Source organism: Macaca nemestrina, chromosome 3, assembly GCF_043159975.1.
Source record: "Macaca nemestrina isolate mMacNem1 chromosome 3, mMacNem.hap1, whole genome shotgun sequence".
NCBI classification, from domain to species: Eukaryota; Metazoa; Chordata; class Mammalia; order Primates; family Cercopithecidae; genus Macaca; species Macaca nemestrina.
In genome coordinates, this window is record NC_092127.1 from 148179942 (window position 1) to 148192062 (window position 12121).

The window sequence follows — 12121 nt, forward strand, 5'->3', positions numbered from 1 at the left end:
GTATAATGAGGCATGTCTGGCTTCCCCTTCCCAACACGGCCTGAACTAGTTTTTCAGGTTAACTTTGGAATGCTCTTGGCCAAGACGATGGGTGAATTAAAATGACTGGGTGACTTAAAATTTTATTTTTGGTTTACAAGATTTAGAGTTAGAAGGGATCTTAGAAATTATCTACTTGTTTACTTCAGTAGATACTCTAGTCCTCTGATTTTATAAATTAGTATGTGATTTACCCAAGGTCAAGTTATTCCAGGAAGAAAACCAGACCAGTCTTTTGTTTTCTAGTTTGTACCTTAAAAAGTATATTTTTTAAAAAAATCTAATTCTGAATTTTTTCAATTTAGACTGACTTTCCATCCACCTGATCTAAATTAAAATAATTTTTTTGTACAGACAAGAACAGCAGAATGGAACCAGTAAGTCATACAAAATTATCCTCAAATTCTGGCACTTCCTGGGGAACAGAAGAATTACAGTGAGATGTGGCAGATTTCCTGTGGAGCTAATGACCGTTTCAAGGGGTCCCAGCAATGTGCTCACCTGGTCATACGTTTACATAAAATTTTCAAAAGTAAGGTATTTTAACCACAATTGGTTGAGACAACTGTCTCCTTTCACTAGAACTTCCTGTCTTTCACATTTGCCTGATGTCTCTGGCATTAGAATGGCTGCAAGCAGTTTTGGGATCCTGCTAAGGAGAAATGGACCGGGGAATGTGCCATTTTAAAAGAAATTTGGAAAGTTGCTTTGGAAAGTTCCAGTAAACCAAGTGAAAAGTGACAGACATCATTTGACTTCTTATTATTTGTTTATTGGTTTATTTATTCATTGGTTTCACCAAGTAAAAAGTGACAGACATCATTTGACTTATTATTTATTTATTTATTTATTTATTGGATTTTTGGCTTTTTAATTTTGTTTTGTTTTGTTTTATTTTAGAGATAGGGTCTTGCTGTCACCCAGGCTGGAGTGTACTAGAGCAATCATAGCTCACTGCAGCCTCAAACTCCTGGGCTCAAACAACCTGCCCACTGCAGCCTCCCAAGTAGCTAGGACTACAGGCATGTGCCACCACACCTGGTTTTTTATTTTTGTAGAGGTGTGGTCTCACTGTGTTGCCCAGGTTAGTCTCAAACTCCTTGCCTCAAGCAATCCTCCTGCCTCAAGCAATCCTCCTGCCTCAAGCAATCCTCCTGCCTCAACCTCCCAAAGTGCTAGGATTATAGGTATGAGCCACCATGCCCAACTTTGTCATCTACTTATTAAAGAAATGGAAGAAAATTCAGGGAAAAAAAAATGGAATGTGAAGCAAAAGTGGTTACAATAAAGAATGGAATCAAGAGAAAGTCTAACATTGAGAAGGAAATTATGACCAAAAAATTTCAGATCATAGCACAGAGGAGGAGATACATTTCAAATAGAAATAATAAATAGTTTTTTGGATTGTTTGATAATCCCATTAACGAAAAAGAGCAAACAATATGAACACACTGGGAAAATATTTAAATTTCTTGCTAATTTGACATGATACTGCCATCTTAAAAGATAGAAATCATAGTATTCCACTACAAGGAGGATAGGGAAACAAACTGGGAAATGAATGCTGTCAACGCAAACAGAATTCAATATTAGACACTGCACAAGAAAACTAGAAAACGTCCTGAAATCTTATGGCTAATTACAGAGAGTGCCCCAAATTTGACCACAAGCCTCAGAATGTACATGACATTACCTGTGAATTGTAAAGCTCAAGGAAACTCTTCTCAACTGTCAACAGTAAACAAATTTTGATGAACCATGATAGAGGAAAAGCCAAATGGTCTTTCTATTCTAACTATAAAAAATATTGCCTGACTGGGTATGGTGGCTCACATCTGTAATCCCAACACATTGGGAGGCTGAGGCGGGCAGATCACTTGAGGTCTGGAGTTTGAGACCAGCCTGGCCAACATGGCGAAACCCCTTCTCTACTAAAAATACAAAAAAATTAGCCTGGCGTGATGGCATATACCTGGAGTCCCAGCTACTCAAGAGGCTGAAGCAGAATCACTTGAACCCAGGAGGCAGAGGTTGCAGTGAGCCAAGATCACGCCACTGCACTCCAGCCTGGGTGACAGAGCGAGACTCCAATCTCAAAAAAAAAAAAATTGCAAAATTATTTTTATGACGAGACAAAGACAAAGATTTTTTTTAAGTTTAAAGGAAGGATGTGTGTGAGACAGTTAATCTACAAAACACATTTATTTTTCTGTCTTTTGTGGTGTGCGTGGTAATTGTCACCTTTTTGAAATTTGTAACTTGTTGCAATTTTGTTTCTCATTCTGAAATACATATTCTCTTCCATACTTGATATTATGTTTGTAATTTTATATTTTTTCATTTTAAAAAGGAGTCCTAAAATTGAATATGCTACAGTTCCCACAAAAACTTGGACCTGCCTCTGGATATAAGTTAAAAGGCAATGTATTTACTTAATAGGAAGAAATTGGGGCCTGTTTTTGCAACATGGAGGAGGCATTCATTCAGATGCTGACCAGTATGGCCACCAGAACGTTAGTTATACTGCACCATGACCAGCAGGTGGCAGTGAGGTAGAGCAATTCAAAATAATGCCTACATTTGCCATCAAAAATACCAGCAAAATAAAAGATTATTTTTGTATTCTGCCTGGTACCAGATGTTTCACTTTGGTGCTTTGGATTATTTTAGAAGAGTGTTACAGGAAAGACATGAACCATAAATATAGCTTCCCTATAGAGTTGAAATGTACCAAAGGAGTTTTACATTTAATAGTACATCAATCTTTACCCATATTTTAATTACTTGCTTTTACTACTGTAAACTAAAAATAAAATTCTAAGTGCCCCCCCCCCCACCCCATTCATCTAAAGGGACCTCTCCTCTCAGCCAAGGGCATTTCAAAGTTAACCTGAAAAACTAGTTCAGGGTCAGATGTGCTCATGCCTGTAATCCTGGCACTTTGGGAGGCCAAGATGGGATCTTGGTTAGGAGTTCGAGACCAACCTAGCCAACAAAGTGAAACTCCATCTTTACCAAAAATGCAAAAACTAGCCAGGCCTGGTGGTGCACACCTGTAGTCCCAGCGACTGGAAAGTCTGAGGCAGGAGAATCACTTGAACTCTGCAGTGAGCTGCAGTGAAGTCAAGGCTGCAGTGAGCTGAGCTTGTACCACTACACTCCAGCCTGGGTGACAGAGTTAGACTCCATCTCAAAAAAAAAAAAAAAAAAAAAACCCTAGTTCAGGTCATGATGGAAGGGGGAGTCAGACATGCCTCATTATCTCCTCTTCCCTTCAGAATTCAGGCACAACTGACAAGCATTAACATTAAAACAGAGATCTTAAGACTTTTGTAGCAATAAGACACCAAATTCCAAATAAGCCTGACTCTAGTATAGCATACATGACAGATAGCAGGCCCTGAAAGAAATCAAAGTATTTTACCCCAATGTGTATTTCTTTGACATAGTTTGAAATGGTCCTGCAAAGCTGTATTTTATGGGGAAAATCTACATTCTGTAGAGAATCCCTTTCCCTTTCCAGGTACTTTCCCTGATCCAAGAGAGAATTAATTAAGGCTCTGTTACCTTTTTAAGTCTGATAAGAAACATTTACAATCTATTCTCTCTGAAGTCTGCTACCTAGAAGTTTCATCTGCATAATAAGAACCTTGGTCTTCACAACCCTTTACCTTAACCCAGACACTCTTTTCTATGGATTCTAGGTATTTAGATAAACTCTTTAAAGCAATTACCAATCAGAAAATCTTTGAATCAACCTATCAGCCTAAAAGCACCCCCACCCCCCAACTTCCAGTTGTCTCATCTTTCCAGAGCAAGCCAATGTACATCTGAAATGTATTGATTGATACCTTATGTCCCCCTAAAATGTATAAAATGAAACTTCAACCTGACCACCTTAGGCACATGTCATCAAGGACTCCTGAGGCTGGGTCATGGGCACATCCTTAACCTAGGCAAAATAAACTTCTGATACAGGAGATAGAAAGAAATTATTTAGGCAGATAGAGTAAAAGAGTCCTCGATGGAATTTCCCTTTTAACAAAAAGCAGCCCCAAAATCATTCTTTTCTAACAAAGAGCAGCCTGAAAAATAAAGCTGCAGACATAGAAAAGCAAGGTGGAAGTTTGCACAGGTAAATGCCAGCAGCTGTTCCAATAGAAAAGGGCTATCCAAGGGCCAGGTATATTCAACACGGAGGCTCCATCTCCCCTTTTCTATTTCACCGTGTGTACGGTAAAGAAATAGGCAACATGGCCAGGCAGAGAACCCATGTGCAAAATACAAGATTAGGGTGGGGGCAGCCAGATTTTTGTGTGCTGTGCAAATGGCACACCTAGGCCTAAACAGTTTTTTGTGCCTTATGCAAATGGCACACCTGGTCCAACCAATATTTTGTGCTCTATGTAAATCAGACATCGTCTCCTCAGGCTCATCTATAAAACCCCTCACATTTCACTGCAGACCAGAAAACCGACTTGGGACCTCTTTCTCTGCAGGACAAAGTTCCTCTTTTTCTTTCACCTATTAAACCTCCACTCTTAACCTCACTCCTTATGTGTCTGCCTCCTTGATTTCCTTGGTGTGAGATGACAAACCTCAGGTATTACCTCAGATGAATGATGTCACTTCACTTTTAAATTGGTTGAGACTTGCCTAATGCTTTCTAGTTTACACCATCATGAAACCATGCTTCAGAGTTTACTCCAAAAAGGTGTTTTCTGCCTCGTTTTTCTGTGGGATAAGCCATTATTTTTCCATCTAAGAAGAGTCCCTTCTTTTCTTTTAAGCACAATACAGCAATTTATGCAGATGCTTAAAATGAATACAGAGGGAAATAAAGATCACAAAATTATACATACTACAACAGTGTGTCATATATTAGATGGTATAAATGAATACACCAGAATGGTGTTTAACCAAAGATAAAACTAAATATCCAAAATGCAGCACTCACTGATTACTTGCTTCAACACAACACCCTTTTATACAGATCTAAAAGGTGTCAACATGAGTAGCTGCTGAGTCAATTCTTGCATGTGATTTTAGCTTAAGAGATGTCAGAAAACAAATCTACAATAGCAGTTTTTGCTTTTGACAGCTGTAATCTCAAGATATTCAGAACAAGAAAAATCCTATAATACAAAAGAGTCCAGATGTGTGAAGAGCCTCTTTTAATCTTGAAAAACAAATACTAGTTTGCAGGGTCTGTCACATGCAAAACTAAAAGAATTTCATGCTGATAAAGAACAACCAACGTGATCATAGCAACAACTAGGGCCAGCGGCTGGTACAAAGATTATGATCAATTAAACCCAGGGTACTCTCCAATGCTGATACTCAAGATCCTTGCAGTAACTATTAGTAATAAGAGTGAATACAGTCATAGGGCCATGTAGGGCTATGTAGAACTAGGCATAGTTCCAAGTTCTACATATTATTTTATTAACCTTAATAGTACTTGGCTGGGCGCATTGGCTTACGCCTGTAATCCCACTTCTCTGGAAGGCCGAGGCGGGCTGATCACCTGAGTTTGGAAGTTCAAGACCAGCCTGACCAACATGGAGAAACCCCGTCTCTACTAAAAATACAAAATTACCCAGGCATGGTAGCACATGCCTGTAATCCCAGCTACTCAGAAGGCTGAGGCAGGAAAATCACTTGAACCCAGGAGGCAGAGGTTGCGGTGAGCCGAGATTGCGCCATTGCATTCCAGCCTGGGCAACAAGAGCGAAACTCCATCTCAAAAAAAAAAAATAGTACTCAATCCTGTGAGGTGGCATTATTATTATTGTTGCTTTCAGATGAGAAAACTGGACCACAGATAAGTTAAATAACTTACCTAAAGTCACACAGTAAGTAACACAACTGGGCTTTGGATCTAGGCAGCCAGGCTCAAGAACTAGGGCAATTCACCACCATGCTGTATCTTTTGCTACAAATCCAGTCCTATTTTCTTCTTTCCCAAGAGAACATCTTTATAAAATAATCAGTAGGACGCACCCCAAGAACAGCAATATTGCAATATTCTAGTCTTCTAACAATGATAAAAGGGATGTGGCTATTAAGTTTGATTCCTTCATGCTAAGAATACTACATTCATTGTACAAGACTGGAGGAGAAAGAACTCAGCTTCACTCACTTTTCTCTTATAGTGACTGACCAAGACAGCTGCCAGCTTTACAACTCCACATGAATCTCATAAAGATCTTATTCCACTCGTCCCTAAGGTTATCCAGAGCCTCTACTTTTCTGACTCTTAAATTCTTCGAAAGAATAAAATGAATTCACTTTCCCTACCACTGAATCATCCACTGTCTCTTCAGCCCTCAACCCAGCTTCTGCCCCTTCTACTCCTGGGAAGGTGATCTCAGCGAGGCCACCAAGAACCTTCAGTCAGCCAAACCCACCTCTTCTAGGCCGTTCCCTTGGCATCCATGATCCTTCTCCCTCTGGCTCTCCTCCTACATCTCTGTCCTTTCTTCCTTTGTCTCATTTGCTGATTCTTTTTCCTCTACCCACGCCTTGCCCTCCTTCCCCTCCTTTTCCCACCCTATTCTCTTCTCTCCTACACCTTTCCCTGGTCCTCTCATCCTTCCGGCCTCAGCTGTCCCTTAGAGGCTGATGATTCCCAGCATTCTCTTATTCCAGTTGCTCTTCTATGTTTTCATCTTATAGCTCCCCCTGTCCATTATACATCTCACTTTAGATGTCTCACTCAAAATGTCCAAAATATTATCTTCCGCCCACTGACTGCATTTTCTTTCATCCTTTGTTTCAGCTAAGGGCATCATCATTCAACGAGGCTGGCAATGCCAGCACCATCTTGCACCCCTTCCCTTCCCTCTAATCCATTTGGTCAATGACTGGTGGTGTATCTTCCTCTGATATGTTTTCAGCCCTTATGCCTCTTCTTCTCCATTTCCACTGCCATTATCCTCGCTCAGTCTCATATTCATCCATATTAGCTCTGAGCAATAGCGTTTCCTAACTCCTCCAACAGCCTACGCTCGTCACTCCCGCATCTACCCCTGTCTGCAGGTTCCATCCTGTTACACTCATCTTCCTGAAAGACAGACTGATGACATCATTCCCCTACTTTAAGATCTTTGGTAGCTTCCTTAAATGACCTTCCATGTTCCCTAGAATGTCATCTTAAGGACTGCTAGAGTCCATTCTGACTTGTGTTTCTAAGTTTACCTCTGGCCATAAAACCCCCTTTCACTTCCTCACCTAGGCATCTGATACTTTAAACCACATGTGAGCACTTTCACCATACATCTGGACAAGGGAAAGAACATAAGCTTGTTAGGCAGGCAACTTAGGAGTCAATATTTAACTCCACAACTTCTAGCTACGTGACTTTGGACAATCTCTCTGTGCCTCGGTTTCTTCATCTGCAAAATGGCTACAATGACATTTTCCTAACAAGGATGCCTAGTCACTGAACAAATATGTATCTACTGTGTACCAAATAGTGTGTTTAGAACTCTTCAAATATTAGTTCATTTTCTCTATGTCTACTTCCTCCTCACCTTTGTCAATGTAGTTCTTTCTTACCCGAGCAGAAGAAGCTCACTTCAAAGCCAAGTTCAGAAGTTATTTATGACATTGGTGAAGCCTCTCCTCAAGGGAAGGCTCCACACACTCTCCTCAGTAGTTGGAACCAGTATCACGTAGTGTATTTTGTTACCTTTCTGATATATCTGTTTCCTCCTATAGGCTCTTTGCAAGTAAAAGTAAAAAAGTAACAGTAGTCTCATATATCTTTGCATCTTACACATCTAAATATGCACATAAATACACTGAATAGGAAAAAATTACAGTGTTATCTATTGTTACCAAGACTTTCTGACCCAGCATGATTATCTGGAAATTAATTATAAATATGTTTTGGGTTTAAGTGTCCCAGACATTTTCAAATTGCCTTTCATATTTTGCTAAATAGCTTTCTGCCTTTGTTACAGGAAAGGGGTCCAGATCCAGACCCCAAGAGAGAGTTCTTGGATGTCATGCAGGAAAGAATTCAGGGCGAGTCCACAGTGCAAAGTGAAAGCAAGTTTATTAAGAAAGTAAAAGAATAAAAGAATGGCTACTCCATAGACAGAACAACCCCGAGGGCAGCTGGTTGCCCATTTTTATGGTTGTTTCTTGATGATATACTAAACAAGGAGTGGATTATTCATGTCTCCCCTTTTGAGATCATATAGGGTAACTTCCTGGCATTGCTGTGGCATTTATGAACTGTCGTGGGGCTGGTGGGAGTGTAGCAGTGAGGACGACCAGAGGTCACTCTCGTCACCATTTTGGTTTTAGTGGATTTTGGCTGTCTCCTTTACTGCAACCTGTTTTATCGGGTTTTATATTTTGTGCTGTTTTATCAGGTTTTGTATTTTGTGCTGACTCCTATCTCATCCTGTCACTTAGAATGCCTTAACCACCTGGGAATGCAGCCCAATAGGTTTCAGGCTCATTTTACCCAGCTCCTATTTAAGATGGAGTTGTTCTGGTTCACATGCCTCTGACACCTTGATAACAATAAAACCTTATTAATTTGACTTCTCTTCTAGAGAAGCTAGGCTTTAAATTCAGAATATTCGAATTTTTGAATATCTGTGTCAGAAAACAGTTGGTGATCTAGTTAGCTAGAAAATAGTCATTATTTATGTTCATGTATTATTTTGAATAGTTTTGCATTAATGATGTTTAATTATACTTGTTTCTGCCACTATTACACACATTTCTGTTTCTGTTACTTTTTTTCTGTCTCCCCCGGCTAGAATGGACATGTTCAAAAATGCAGGAATCTTGTCTACTGTATTCACTGTTGTGTCCCTAGAGTTTAAAATAATATTTAAATAAGATTTGTCAGCTAGAAGATGAAGAAATGAATGTATACTATATTTTAATTTTTAATAGAATATAAATTATGAAAATGTAAAACATTGTACATAACACTCTACCAAATAAATTAGTTGAATTATAACTGAATGTCTACCATTTGTAGGTATCTCCATTTGTATGACCAACTAACATCTCAAGATCTTTTTTTTTTTTTTTTTTTTTTTTAAAATGTAGTCTCACTCTTGTTGCCCAGGCTAGAGTGCAGTGGCATGATCTTGGCTCACTGCAACTTCTGCCTCCCGGGTTTAAGCGATTCTCCTGCGTCAGCCTTCCAAGTAGCTGGAATTACAGGCACCTGCCATCATGCCTGGCTAATTTTTGTATCTTTAGTAGAGACGAGGTTTCCCCATGTTCGAGTCCCCAGGTCTCAAACTCCTGACCTCAGGTGATCTGCCTGCCTCGGCCTTCCAAAGTGCTGGGATTACAAGCATGAACCACCACGCCAGGCCTATAAGACCTCATATCTTAATGTCTTTGAGTGTCTAACCCGCATCCTACAGCCAAACCTTCTCCACACTCCTTTAGACCCACATTCCACTCCTATTCCTTTCCTTTTTTGAAGACAACCTTGTTTCTTTCCTTACTCAGAAGGTAAGACCACCTGATGAGATCCTTTTCAATGTTCCTCATTCTATTTCAAACTCTATTTCAAACTCGTCATTAACTTTACTCAAGGTTCCCTTTCCATGCCTCACACTATTTCGTGTCTGTACATTTTCTTTTTTCCTGTAATTCTCTTTTCAGCTCTTCATGCCTGGATCTTACTCATCCTTCACAGCCTGACACAGAAACCATGCTCTCCATGAAGCCTTCTTGGATTTCTCCAGCCAGAAGAAACCCATCCCTCCTGTGACTTTCCTCAGCAGATTATGTGCACTTCCTGTAGGACATCCTAAAAAATATGGCCATTTTATGCAAAGTATTGTAGGCATTGGGAAGGTTAACAGATGGTTCCAGCCTTTGAGGGGTTTGCTATCTAGGAGTGTAGTCCAATAAACAGCTATGAAGAAATATGTGAGAATGTTTGAGATCCCTTGTTAGAATATAATCCAGCAAAGCAGGTCTTTGGTTTTATTCGTGTTTATATTCCACAGAGTATTGTATAGATCCATGACTGGATAAATGCATATTTCAAGATTATTTAAGAAATTCTGGCTTTTGGCTGCACTCAGTGGCTCACACCTGCAATTCCTGCACTTTGGGAGGCCACGGTGGGTGGATCACTTGAGGTCAGGCATTTGAGACCAGCCTGGCCAACATGGTAAAACCCCATCTCTACTAAAATTACAAAAAATAGCCAGGTGTGGTGGCGCATGTCTATAGTCCCAGCTACTCGGGAGGCTGCGGCAGGAGGATCACCTGAACCCAGGTGGTAGAGCCAAGATTGAGCAACTACACTCCAGCTTAGGCAACAGAGTGAGACTTTGTCTCAAAAAAGAAGGAAGGAAGGAAGGAAGGAAGGAAGGAAGGAAGGAAGGAAGGAAGGAAGGAAGGAAGGGTAAGGAGGAAGGAGAAAAGAACGAAAAGAAAGAAAGAAAAGAAAGAAAATAAAAGGGAAAAGAAAAGAAAAGAAAATTCTGGCTTTTTGCACTAAAAGTGCTTACCTGCCCTTCACATAACATTATCCAGAGAGGAAACTCTTCACTGTCATGCGCAGAAAAGGAAATCCCTATGATTAGTCAGCAGATACAGAAGAGAAAGCTTTCTGCTAAAAAAAAAGAGATTTTGTGTGTGTGTGTGTGTGTGTGTGTGTGTGTGTGTGTGTGTGTGTGTGTTTTAATTAGCCTGGAAGAAATGAGGCCTGGAGCAAAAACGGGGAATGAGGTAAAGGACATGATAGTTAAGATGTACTAATGTCAGAGGTATCCTAACCAGAATGACTTCATCTGGATAAAGGCCAAATAAAGCCAAATCTACTGGGTGACATTCCCAGGAAGTCAGGCACTCTTGGTCACAAGATGGTTGTGGTTGAGGGAATGAGTTAACAATGCTCGCTAAGTAAGACCCAGAACTTAAGGAAATGTCCTGACATTTTAAGAATAAATAGCATTCTTAGTTTAAGAATAACTTTTGCTTTAAAAATAATAGTACACCCATAAATTCTTGCTGAAATCAATAGTGACACAACAGATGAAAATCCTAATAGCCTGTCACAAGCTGATCACAAGCCTTTATAATAAAGCACATTATTCTTAACCTTAATATCCTATATAAGCAAACATTATGTTTGAGGTAGGGGTGTTCCTCTCCTTGCTTTATGAGCATGCCTTACTCTGTAATAAAAGCAGTCTCTACTAAAACTCTTAACTTCACTACGTTCTGTGACTCACCCTGAACTCTTTCCTACGCAAGGTCTAAGAACCCACTCTTGAGGTCTGGGATGAGACCCCTTTTTCAGTAACACTGAGACCTGGAGAACAATGAAGAAAAGGAAGATAGTTATTTTCCATAAGAACGAAAGAAGAGAGAGAGAGCAGAGAAAGGGAGGGGAGGGGAGGAGAGAGGAGAGGACAGAAGGGTAGCTAAGAAACCAGAATTTACCCCATAAAGCAAGGCTGAGAAAAGGTACTTTTCTGGGAGGAATGCATGGTTGCTGTGCCTGTTGGGAGCTATCTAGAAGTTGTATTTTTTCAAATGAAGACAATAAGTGGTTTTTGAAAAAATGCTTTCCGAATATATGCTACAAGATGAACAAACCTCAAAAAAAATCACACTAAGTGAAAGAAGCCAGTCACAAAAGGCCACATGTTGCATGATTCTACTGAAGTTAAATGTATGTAGAATAGGCCAGAATAGGAACATCCATAGAGACAATACTGCTAATGGGTATATAGTTTCTTCGGGGGGGTGATGAAAATATCCTAGAATTAGCGTTGATGGGCGCACTACTTTGTGAATATAATAAAAAAAAAAAAGAAACACTGAAATGTAAAGTTTAAGGTGAATTTTATGGCATGTAAATTATATTTCAATGGGGCTGTGCTTTTTTTTACAGTAAAAATGAATAATGTTTAACATCTCTAAAAGAAAATATCCAAATATTTATAGAATGCAAAATATGAATATCCTTGTTATATAAACATCTCTTACAAATCAATAAGAAAACATAAATAAAAATATACAAATAACATAATCCTGAATTCTACATAAGAGAAACATATTTGTATTAAGTATGAAA